The following is a 12961-nucleotide window of genomic DNA, read 5'->3' on the forward strand; positions in this document are numbered from 1 at the left end:
CTCTCTTGCTTCCTTCCCGTCTGTTCTTTGCACACTTGCCTTATTGGTCTTTTCAAAACCCAAACCCGATCATGTCTCATCCTGCCTCTGGGGCTTCCCCAATTCCTCTTACGTAAAGATCCGATTCTGCAATCCGCACTTCCAGGCCCTGTCAACTGAGGTCCCACTGATCCCCCAGGCCTCAGCCCCCATCATCCACCCCCAGAGGCCTCTGGACCCAGGCCACAGTGGCTTCTGCCAGTTTCTGCTGTTCCTTAAATGCTGGCAAGAGGGTTCCTCCCGCCGCCACCTTCCGCACACGCTCTTTCTCTGCCTGTTCTTCTCCTACACACCATCTAGGTCCATCCAGCTTTCACTTCCTGAAGGAAATCTTCCTTGATGACTCAGATCCCACAGGGGCTGTCCCCGGCACCGAGATTCATTAGGGTTGTGATTCCCGAGGAGACCTGTGCGACGGTGGGGACAGCAGGATGGGGAAGGGAAAGAAGCCAAACAAGCGTGTGGTTTTGAATGAAGTTCCAGCCCCAGCCTGATCCCTGGGGAGCTCTGGAGTGTACACTGCAGCTCAGTTTGTTCTCCTTGTGCCCAGGGAGCGGGGCTTCCACACTCCTTCAAATCAGGCTGCACCTTGGGGTATAAACTGCCAGATACTTCTAGACTTAACATACGCAGGCAAAATGGCTGTAGTGGCCAGAAGGTAGTCTTTAAAGAAGGCTGCAGGCTCCATGAGGAGCAAACCATGAAAAACCTGGGCGAAGGGCACAAAGACTGGCAAAAGGGTGTGAGGAGCACAGGGTGGAGCAAGGACCATGTCTGCTACCCCTCACCTCCCTGAGCAGGTTGCCTAGAACTGACACTGACATGGACACTGACATGGCCAATGTGGCCATGATGATAATAATATTTATTGACTGCTCTTGCTGCCTCAGTCTCTCTTCTAAGCACTCGCTACATATGAATTCACAAATCCTTGTCACTGCCCTGTAAGTAGATGTGATCATTCTTCCTATTTCACACCTGGGGAAACTGAGGCACAGAGGTGCTCAGTAATCCCCTTAGAATCACAATTGGTACATAGGGAAGTCAAGATTCCAAGATAGATTGGTTCCCGGCCCTGTGGGATGCACATCATGTACCGCTCCTACATAGCTCACCACAATAGCAAGTTTATATGCATTTCTGTGATTATTTGATTGACATTTCCTCCCCTTGTTCTTCCCCAGCCCATGTACTAGGATATAGACAGCATAAGAGCAGGGATATGTTTATTTCAGTTTGCCCCTGTATCCATGATGCTTGGCTTACAGATCTTAATAGGCACTCATTAAATATTTCCTTTTACCTGGTTGTCCTAGTTGTAATGTTTACAACCGCCATTTGTGGTAACCAATAAAGCTAGGCAAATTTCCCAGGACTCATGCATGCCAAGTTGTAAAACCTCCTCTCCAAGGTCTTCTAGATTACCATGTCATACAGTGCCTGTCCCTCGGTAAATGCTTAGTGACTCAGGGCCGTTGTGATCGTCATCAGTAACACAGCTGCTCAGTGCTCATAGCTTATTATGACACCTTTCCAGTCCCTGTTCTGTCTCCCTCAAGGCTGGCTCCATATTTTAGCTTTGACAAAATTTCCAGGGATATTTGTGGGAAACCAGTATATAATGATACATATGGAATTCAGTCCAATTGGCTTTTGTGATGTTCAAATAATTTTTGAGAGAGAGAGGAAGGGAAAAATAAAAAGAGAGAAAGGAAAAAAAATGAAGGAGGAAATGGAGAGAGTAAAGGAATTCCTCAACGTTTGTAGCAGGGATTCTGCAGACCAAGTACTGCTGCCCTGGGGAGTAGGAATTATTTGTGGGGAAACTACTTACGCAGGGGATGGAGTGAGGTTGCATCATATGCACACTCAACCCAGGCACATCCAACCATCCATGCTTGGAGTGGAAAGATGACTATGGAAGGATGTAGCCCAGGTGATTCCAACATCCTCGCTCAATGAGAACAGCACGATGGGAAATGAGATCCACCTCTTGCCTTATTTCTCATGTACATCTCAAAATGTGAGCTCCTGATGCCATTGGTGTGGTTCCAGTATCTGAGGACGTGCTTTTTTCACTTGACATGGCCCCTAGACATAAGCCAACTACTTCAGGTTATTTTCACCCACTAGAGCAGAAAACTGTTCCAACACTGGAAGGAATTCTATGTGGATTAAAACTCATTTATGCCTAGTGTTCCATTAGTGGAACTCTAAGCTTGTGGGAGTTATTGATATCCTACTGTTCAAGGTCATCGCCAAGGTCTGATTTTTCACACACAAAAAATTTGCAACTTCTGGCATAAATGGGTTAATAAGAGATGAAACTCTGTGTTTATGGTGTACTTTACAGATAATTGAAGGGATGTAAAATTTACTGTAACTCTAAGAAATTTTTACTCTGCTTGCTTAACTTTCAAACCTAAATCCCCAATGCATTGTCTTGCCAATGAAACACCTGTGAGTTCCACACCCTTAAACTTCATGCTGATATAGGAGGAAAATCCTAGGTTTTATTTTATTTTATTTTTTGAGATGGAATTTCACTCTTTCACCCAGGCTGAAGTGAAGCAGCGTGATCTCAGCTCACTGCAAACTCCACCCCCCAGGTTCAAGCAATTCTCCTGCCTCAGCCTCCCAAGTAGTGGGATTATAAGCATCTGCCACCATGCCCAGATAATTTTAGTATTTTTAGTAGAGATGGGTTTTTGCCATGTTGGCCACGCTGGTCTCGAACTCTTGACCTCAGGTAATCCACCTGCCTCGGCCTCCCAAAGTGCTGGAATTACAGGCATGAGCCACCGTGCCCGACCCAAAAAAACCTAGGTTTTAAAGTTGTTAACCTCACCAGGTTTCAATTCTAGAGGAGCCATTTCCCAGCTGTGTGACATGGAGAGTTTACTTAACCTCTCTGAGCCTTAGCTATTCAATGGACACTAACATACCCGATGCACAAGTGTTCTCATGGAGATTAGAAAATTTGAAATGTACCTAAGTCAGTGCTGAGCACAGAGCAGGGATTGTGTCAGAACCCTTATTTCTCGATCAAAGAGGCAAAAGTCAAACAGCTCCCTTTACGGGGCAGAACCTGTCAAAAGAAATGTTCTGGGCCCAAATGGGAAAAATGGGAGACAATTACACCATCATGGAAATACAAACACAATCAGTTTTACCTATTTGTGGAGCAGACCCTAAGAGACTTATGGGAAATTATAGTTTTTTAAGTGAAAGCAAGTTTATTAGAAAAGTAAAGGAATAAAGAATAGTCACTCCACAGGGAGAACAATGGAGTGGCATGGGCTGCTTGATTAAGTATACTTATAGTTATTTCTTGATTATATGCTAAACAAGGGGTGGACTATTCATGAGTTTTCCAGGAAAGGGGTGGGTAATTCCCAGAACTGAGAGTTCCTCCCCCTTTTAGATCATATAGGGTAACTTCCTGATGTTGCCATGGCATTTGTAAACTGTCATGGCACTGGTGGGAGTGTCTTTTAGCATGCTAATACAGGAAATTAATTTTCTTTTCTGTTTAGAGTCTTCTTGGGACTGATGGAGAATTACCAGGATAATTAAAAAATACAGTTAACTCCATCAACCCAGTGGTCTCATCATAGGAGATTTTACACTAAATACTGGAAACTACAAATCCACAGATAAAATTTGATGCATTTGGTTTGGTTCAAATCTAGTTGCCAAATGTGATTTTTCTAATCCCATCAATTTTGTGTACTTTTATTTAATTTATTTTTTTGAGTCGGAGTCTTGCTCTGTCACCAGGCTGGAATGCAGTGGCACAATCTCAGCTCACTGCAACCTCCACCTCCCGGGTTCGAGCCATTCTCCTGCCTCAGCCTCCCAAGTAGCTGGGACTATAGGCACATGCCACCACACCCAGCTAATTTTTTGTATTTTTAGTAAAGATGAAGTTTCACCATGTTGGCCAGAATGGTCTCGATCTCTTGACCTTGTGATCTGCCCACCTCGGCCTCCCAAAGTGCTGAGATTACAGGCGTGCTGTCAGGAAGAATTTATTCTTTATAATTTATGCCTATTTATGTAGTGCAAGCTTACAGATTTCTTACGTTTTTGAATGGGTTATAATTTTTACACTGTCATTATTTGTTTGGATGTTCAGATTGTCCCAGATTTGACTAATGGGAGCCTCTTTCAATAGGTTCCTGTGCATTGTTGTTGGTTTTTTTTGTTTTTTTGTTTGTTTGTTTTTGACGTGGTTATTTTTTAGCACTTCCTTGCTTTCTGGAACACCCTAAGATATTCCAGGCTGATCTTGTACTTCACCTGTCCCACCCTGGAATCATCTATTTCTTCAAGAAGTTCTAGTTTATTTTAGTAGAAAAGAGCATTTAGAAATCAAGATTTTGGCTCCTGGTACTCGTTGCTACTGGGATGTTACTGCTTCTAGGCAAGCTCAGCATTGAGTTAGGATGTGTGTGTGTGTGTGTGTGTGTGTGTGTGTGTATGTGTAGAGAGAGAGAGAGAGAGAAAGACAAAACCAAAGTAGTAAAATGCAAACACTTGAAGAATCTGGGTAAATGGTATATGGGAATTCTTTGTACCGCTCATATAACGTTTCTGAAATTATGTCAAAATAATTTGACACAGTCGCTCATACCTGAAATCCCAGCAACTTGGGAGGTCAAAGCGGATGGATCACCTGAGGTCAGGAGTTCGGGACCAGCCTGGCCAACATGGTGAAACCCTGTCTCCACTAAAATTACAAAAAAAAATTAGCTGGGCATGGTGGCGTGTGCCTGTAATTCCAGCTACTCGGGAGGCTGAGGCAGGAGAATTGCTTGAACCCAGGAGGCAGAGGTTGCAGTGAGCCAAGATCCTTCCATTGCACTCCAGCCTGGCAACAAGAGTGAAAACTCTGTCTCAAAAAAAAAAAAAAAAAAAAAAAAGAACTGAGTGCTGGAAGCAGATAGATTGGGTTTAAATCCCAGCTCCTCCACTGTGTGGCTTTGGGGAAGTGATTCTGACCTCTCTGTGCTTGAGTTTTCTCATTTATGAAACAGAAATAATGATCAAAACATATTTCATACAGTTGTTGAGAGAATAAATGGAAACAATGCACTAAAACTCTTAGAAGCTGTCTGGTACATGACGAATTCTCAGTAAATAGCAGGTATTTAAAGACGTACTAACATTTAACAGTTGTGGGATGAGATGCACCATCTCATATTTCTGGCTTCCGTGAAAAAACAGAGGTCCTGGTCTGTGTGGCCCCTGAGCCCACAAAGCCATCAGCTGGAGCCAGTCCTTTCTGGGGCAGGGCCTGAGCTTCAGTCTCCAACACTGAGTCCTGACTCAGCGTCTGCTCTTGATAGCACCTGCCACATCTCATTTTCACGGTCTATTTTGCACATTCTAGAAATCTATGCATTTGTTTCCTTTGGTTTTTAGGCCACCTCACTGCATTTCTCTAAAAAGCTGAAATGCACAAATATCTGATTAGGGCCACTAATATATTTTTAGTGTGTTTTAACTCCTTTTCTATAATCGTCCCAACAGTTTCTCCCATGGCCTTGCCAAATCGCTGGGAATCTTCTCATTTTTCAATTAGGCTTAGAGAAGTTAAGTATCTTACTCAGGGAAATGCAGCAAGCAGGCTTGGACTGAACCCCCAGTCTGTCTGACTTCATAGTTCTCGCTCATTTCCCTGCACTTCTTGGTGTTCAAAGAACCTAAATGGGTCAGTCAATGAATCTATCAGCAAGTATTTAGGAGAAAGCTGTTGGTTGAAAGCCAAGGTGCTATTTTATGATTCAGATTAATTTGTTGTGCTTTTCCTAATCTCCTGGGTTGGACATTGACCTAATAAGTGATTAATATCACTTATGCTTCTCCATGACTGTTTTGTCCTGTAGAATCTCCTTTATCAGCAATAAAATATTTGTAGAACCCTTAGTCATCAGGATGCCTTGCACCTGGGCTTTTCAAGTAGCATCAACTCCCAAGTACCAGTGCTTTAGAATTAGAAGATTTGCACAGAGGAAACTTCTTCCTCCCGAATCTGTTGTGCTTTCATAAAAATGAGTGTGCAATATATTTTGCACACATTGAGCAGAAAGGTAAGGTGATGAGGATGTCCCACATTGTGGGAGAAAAGAGATCAGGAAGACAAAAGAAATATGAAGCGGAGAGTTGATGACATACTTGAAAAAGAAATGCTTTGCTTTTTCATTTGCATTTGTTTTCTTTTTAATAAACCGATTTTCCCCCTTCATTTCATGTATTGTTAATGCTTTTCTTCAGTTATGATTGGCCCAGATCTCTCTACACCAGGTGAAATCTATTGGAGCTGTCCTCTGGATTGTGCCAACACCAATTGATTGGTGACAACTGCCTGAAACACAGTATCGAGAAACATTCTAAAGTTGAGTCCAAGCATGGCAGGTGAGTCCAAGCATGGCAGGAAAGAAGATCATGATCAATAGGCCAAGGGTGCTGGAAAAGAGATATTCATTCTGTGTTTCATCCGATATACAATATATTCTGGAGACCAAACTTGTAGTAGGATGGTGCAAAAGTAATGGCAAAAACCGTAATCACTTTTGCACCAACCTAATAGATCTGTAATAAGAATAGCTTACATTGATTAAGGGCTGACTGTGTGCTTGGCACTATATTAAGTGTATTACATTGATTTTTTTCAGCATTTTATTAAGGATGCTTATGTACAATCACAAGTTGTATACAGGATGAATTTTCAAGGTACATACACAAGTAATTTGTATTACTGGTAATATGTATGTTTACAATTATCTTCTGGTAATACTAATTCTTTTTAAAGTTCTGGTGCTACTACAAAATTTACTTATAAATCAATTGATTCAAGTTTTAAAGATGATGCCTAAGTAAAATAACAACAGAATGATATTTTATGAGGCAAACAAAGCTTTGTGTAAATCCCTCCCTTTAAGTGTGGTGGAGCCTGTGGCTTGATTCTAACCAACAGAATATGTCGAAGGTAATGAGATGTCACTTGGTGATTACGTGAGAAAAGATTGTAATAGTCATCTGTTTTGATGAAGCAGGCGACTGTACTGGGGAGGCCCTCGTGGCAAGAAACAGAGGGCAGCCTCTTTTTTTTTTTTTTTTTTTTTTTTTTTTTTTGAGACAGAGTCTGGCTGTATTACTCAGGCTGGAGTGCAGTGGCATGATCTTGGCTCATTGCAACCTCCGCCTCCCAGGTTCAAGAGATTCTCCTGCCTCAGCCTCCCAAGTAGCTGGGATTACAGGTGCTTGCCACCACACCCAGCTAATTTTTGTATTTTTAATAGAGATGGGGTTTCGTTATGTTACACAGACTGGTCTCCAACTCCTGACTTCAAATGGTTGCCCGCCTTATAGAGAAACAATGTAGCTAGATCAGAAATATAGAAACAGAACAAAACAAGTATGCTTCCACTATATTCTTAATAAGATTTCCAACACTAATTCCATTTTAAAAAAAAAAAAAAAAAAAAAAAAAAAAAACTTAGAGCTTCCGGAAAAGGTAGCTGAGTCTGACTTTGGACAAACATTAAGTCAATTTGCCAAATCTTTCCAAGGTTCACTGCAAGTGACCTGGAAAAAAATTCATATTAAGACTTTAAGAGAGTAGAAATGCCGGAAGAGCTTAAAATAGTTAACTCATCAACTAACCTAGAATGAGTTTAGGATAAGCTATGCTAGCATACTTCTTGTTGGAAACAGAAAAAAACAAAAAAGTTAGAAAACAACTTCATTTGAAGAGAGAACAATTCAACTGTAAAGGTCAATATCAAACTTCTTCAGTAATAAATGATTATGGCAGTTATTCAAATGATTTGGCAGATCCAATGAAATAACATTTTATCTCCAAATTTCTAAATGACTTTCATCAAGAGATCTTGGAATTGTTACAATGATCTAAATTGAACTGGGTAACTTGCCTTCTTTTCCTATTTTCAAAAGTTTTAGATTATCAGTACTGTAAAATTAGTTGTAAAACTCACCTATAAAAGTATACTAGTATGAACAGGACCGGCCACATCATTTGTGGGGCCAAGTACAAAATTAAAAGGAGGGTTTCTTATTAATATATACTATAATTATAGTATATATTGATATATTATAGTTAATAATATAGTACTATATTTTAATAATATAATTAACATAGTTGATAACATAACATATATTATAATTTATATATGATAATATGACATGTTAACAATTTTAAGGCCAGGTGTGGTGGCTCACACTTCTAATCTCAGTGCTTTGGGAGGCCAAGGCTGGAGGATCACCTGAGCCCAGGAATTCCAGACCACCCTGGGCAACATGGCAAGAACTTATCTCTACAAAAACGTGTTCAAAAAATTAGCCAAGTGTGATGGTGCACGCCTGTGGTCCCAGCTACAAGGGCGACTGAGGTGGGAGGATCACTTGAGCCCAGGAGTTTGAGGCTACAGTGAGCTGTGATCTCTAACCTGGGGGACAGAGTGAGAACTCGTCTTAAAAAAAAAGAAAGAAAGAGAGACAGAGAGAGAGAGAGAGAGAGAGAGGGCCGGGCGCGGTGGCTCAAGCCTGTAATCCCAGCACTTTGGGAGGCCGAGACGGGTGGATCACGAGGTCAGGAGATCGAGACCATCCTGGTGAACACAGTGAAACCCCGTCTCTACTAAAACTACAAAAAACTAGCCGGGCGAGGTGGCGGGCGCCTGTAGTCCCAGCTACTCGGGAGGCTGAGGCAGGAGAATGGCGTGAACCCGGGAGGCGGAGCTTGCAGTGAGCTGAGATCAGGCCACTGCACTCCAGCCTGGGCGAGACAGAGCGAGACTCCGTCTCAAAAAAAAAAAAAAGAGAGAGAGAGAAAAGGAAAAGAATAAGAATTTTAAGAAAGCAGCAGCAAAGAATTAAACCCAGAGCAAGGTACTTCTAAGCACGGGGCCACCCTGTGACTGCCCAGCTCAGGTCCCCACCCATGGAGCCAGCTCTGGCACAGGCCTGCAGACATCTGACCACTACTTCACTTCCTTCATAGTTACTGGTTAATTTAGATTTTCTTCTACTTTCTGTGTCAGTTTAAGTAATTTATCTTTTTTTCTAGAAAATCGTCAATCTCATTTAGACTTATAAATTTATTGGCACATAGTTGCTAACTGTATTCACTTATGATTTTCAAAACATCTACTATAATTGTAGAAATTTTTGTTTTATGCTTAGGATTATTTTTATGCTCTCTGTATCTCAACAAAAGCCTGTTTTAGTTTTTTTCAAAGAACTAAAGTTTGGTTTTTCTTTTTCCATTTCATTAGTTGATGCTTTCATCTTTTTTTTTTTTTTTAACTTCTCTTTTTGTTTATTCTTCTTTTTAATCCTGGATTTCTATCACCTTAGAATTAAAAGTAGGGCTTGGATGATGGGTGCACCAAAATCTCACAAATCACCACTAGTGGACTTACTCATGTAACAAAATACCACCTGTTCCCCAGAAACATATGGAAATAAAAAATAATCGATAAATAATAAATTAAAATATAAATAGGGCTTGGAATCTTTCTCTTTAAATATTACTAGTTTAAAAGACATATTTTTAGTTCCAAAATTATGGATGCAAATCATATGAATTAGGAAGAATCAAGAGCCTGGCAATGAGAAAAGACATTAACAGTTCCAACCACAGCTGTTCATAATAAGCTGTCCGCAACATGTTGCCACAGCTTCCAAATTCATACAGACCCATTCCAGGGTATAAGCGCCATTAACTTCACAATGGCTTGCACACATAAATATTGCTTAGGGGCAAAAATTTCCCTGTAAATATAAACGAAAAATAAATTTAAGAAAATAATCATCTTAAAAAGCTTGATGTGAATTATTGAATTCACAGCTGTGAGTGGTGAACGTCCAATAAAATTTCAGTTACAAAAACAGGTGGCTAGCAATCATTTGCTAATTTGATTTTTTAAATATTATATAAAAATATTTACCCTAATAGTACTGAGTTTTTTGGCAGTCTGCTAAATTTTTTCACCCAGAACGAGTGCCTCACTGGCTCTGCTGAGACACGTGAGCTGCACGGGCAGCTGGGAGTTCACTGAGTTCCACCAAACACCACCTTGCAACTTAAATGATTCTAATCCCAACCTCAGCAAAATACCACAAGATCATAAATCATGGGCTTTGAGACTCATTCCCAAACCTTTAAATGGCAAAGATGTGAAACAGAAAACCAGAGTGATTTGAGTTGAAAAAAAAAAATTTCACTCATGTAATCACAACATCTATTTCTTCAACGAACATTTGTAGAGCGTTTACCACCAGCCACTCATTGTGCTAAGCACATTATATTGTTATCTCTTGTAATTTCCACAGGAACCTTATCAAACAGGTGCTCCTGTTATTCCCATGTTTTAAAAATCAATGCTTGGGGATGTTAGTTGACTAGAAAGTGGCAGATCTGGGCTTCAAAGTCAAGTCTTCCTTAGGCTATACTCTCAACAGGTGCTTCATCAAATGGCTTGTGACTCTATTAACTAAGCAAGATACTTTATTCTGCAAGTCTTCATTTCTCTGCAAAATCAAAAAGCATATCCTTCACCATTCTTCTTGTACTCACTGGAATACAGGGAGAGAAAATGAAGCCATTTGGTGTAGATACAACATAAGGTACTTAATATTAGTTTTGCTGCTACATAAGGAACTACTAACGACTTAATGACTTAGAGGAATGTGTCATATACAATAGGGGTCACCAACCCCCAGGGCACAGACCGGTACCAGTCTGTGGCCTGTAAGGAACTGGCCACACGGCAGGAGATGAGCTACAGACAAGTGAGCATCACCACCTGAGCTCCGCCTCCTGTCAGATCAGGGGTGGCATTAGATTCTCATAGAAGCGTGAACCCTATTGTGAACTCCACACGTGAAGGATCTAGGTTGTCGCTCCTCGTGAGAATCTAACTAATGCCTGATGATCCGAGGTGAGCAGTTTCCTTCTAAAACCATCCCCCACCACCCCACCATTTGTGGAAAAATTGTCTTCCATGAAACGAGTCCCTGGTGCCAAAAAGGTTGGGGACCACTGGTCTACAACTTCTGAGGGTCAGGAATTTGGGTATGGCTTAGCTGGCTAGTTCTGGCTGGGAATCTCTCATGAGGTTGCCATCTAGGTGTCTGCTTGAGCTGCTTTCATCTGAAAGCTCAACCGAGGCTGGAAAATGCCTTTGCGAGACAGTTCATTTAGGTGACAGACAAGTTGCTGACTGCTGTTTGGGGAGGCTTCATTCCTCACCACGTGGACCTCTCCATGGGGCTGCTGGAGCTTACTTGAAACACAGCTGACTTCCCCAGATGAAAGAAAGAGAAGCATTCCTCCAGATCAGGGTGTCTTAACCTCAGCACTAGTGACATTTAGGGCCAGATAATATTTCATCATAGGGGAGCTGTCCTGTGCACTGTAGAATATTTCACAGAATCCCTGGACTCTACCTACCAGATTCCAATAGCGCCCTCTTTCAGATGTGACTACCGAAGATGTCACCAACCATTGTCAGGTGTCCCCTGGGGGATGATGTCACCCTCAGTTAGAAACTACTATTCTAGATTCTTCTCTCACTAAATTTTTTCTCTGCTGGGCTATGTTAAAGTATACTGCAAACTCCACTTACTGAAATGGGAATTTTAAAAGCATATATTCATTCCACAAATATTTATTGTCTCTTTGGAGACCTATATACACAACATAAAAATTGCCTACCCTGGCAGTCGTGAACTTTCCAAGATATGTGGGAATGGGTTACTAATTGTTAGAGATTAAAATCTGCACTATGGGTTAGCAATGGAACAAAGAATTGGCTTGCTGGGCCAGATTATGAACGATGGGAGCAATTGGGTTCATTGTAACCAAAGAGTGCAGTTTATAGAATGCATTCCATTTACCCAATTCAGAAGGAATTTTACCTGTCTTTGAAGCAAAGCTTAAGGAATGTATAAATTTCCATGCCAGTGTTGAAATTGCCTTGGGGATCGACTCATTACTAAAATATTTGCCTTGCAATTCAGACAGTTCCCATGGATCTTGTATCACCAGTCAGAATGTCAATTGAGAAAAATGACTTGTGGTCATAATATTACTGCTCAGACCGTGTCGTTGGTAATTCAGTTTTAATAATGGCTTTGGGAACCACGTTTGCCTCAATAAGTTAATGTGTTTTATTTTTTATTAAATAACAGGCAATCTTTTGATTAATGGGGTGTGTGTGTTAGGGGAGAAAAAATAGGATCTTTCCTCTGCCCACCACTAGAGCAATTCATCTGAATACATTGATGGAAATCATTCAAATTTCTAGCAGTTTCTGACAACTTAGAGAAAGTTAAAGTACCAAGCTGCATAATAAGGGCTACACACTCAGTATAGATGTTGACATATATTTTGAACACTGTGAGAACTGGTGCTCACATAGTCTTGTTCTCAGCTACTTGGCTAGAAGTTAGCCTAACGCCCGGCACATGGTAGATGCCCAAAAATCTTAGCTGAATAAAGAATGTTCTTTAAAAGACCATTCATCCCATTTCCTAGAAGACACACAAGAAATTAAATTCTGGAGTAGATTTTATATCCTGTTTCTTACCCTCCACCATGTTCCAAATAGTCTCTTCACACCTTTTGCTATAAATACCTGAATCATCAGCTCATTCTTTGACTGTGAGAATTGATTAGATTTTTGTGCTGTGATTGAACTTCGATGCTTCTGCTGAGCTGGCCCAGCGCTTGACTCACGCAGCTCATGGAAGGATGAATGGTGAGCCTGCCAAATTTTACCAAGCTCAAGGGAAATTTTTTATTACAGTTCTAAGCATCTGGCATCCTAGTTATGCATGACCAGGGCTCAGCAAGACCACCAAGTTCACTGTTCCTCCAACCTAAGCCAAT

General features: G+C 41.1%; 1 protein-coding gene across 1 annotated transcript in view; it reads right to left on the bottom strand.

The window, feature by feature from the left end:
• PFDN4 (prefoldin subunit 4) overlaps window positions 1-12961 on the bottom strand; it is a 161186-nt gene that overhangs the window by 66280 nt on the left and 81945 nt on the right. The window lies entirely within an intron of this gene.

This window comes from Macaca thibetana, chromosome 10 (assembly GCF_024542745.1).
Source record: "Macaca thibetana thibetana isolate TM-01 chromosome 10, ASM2454274v1, whole genome shotgun sequence".
NCBI lineage: Eukaryota > Metazoa > Chordata > Mammalia > Primates > Cercopithecidae > Macaca > Macaca thibetana.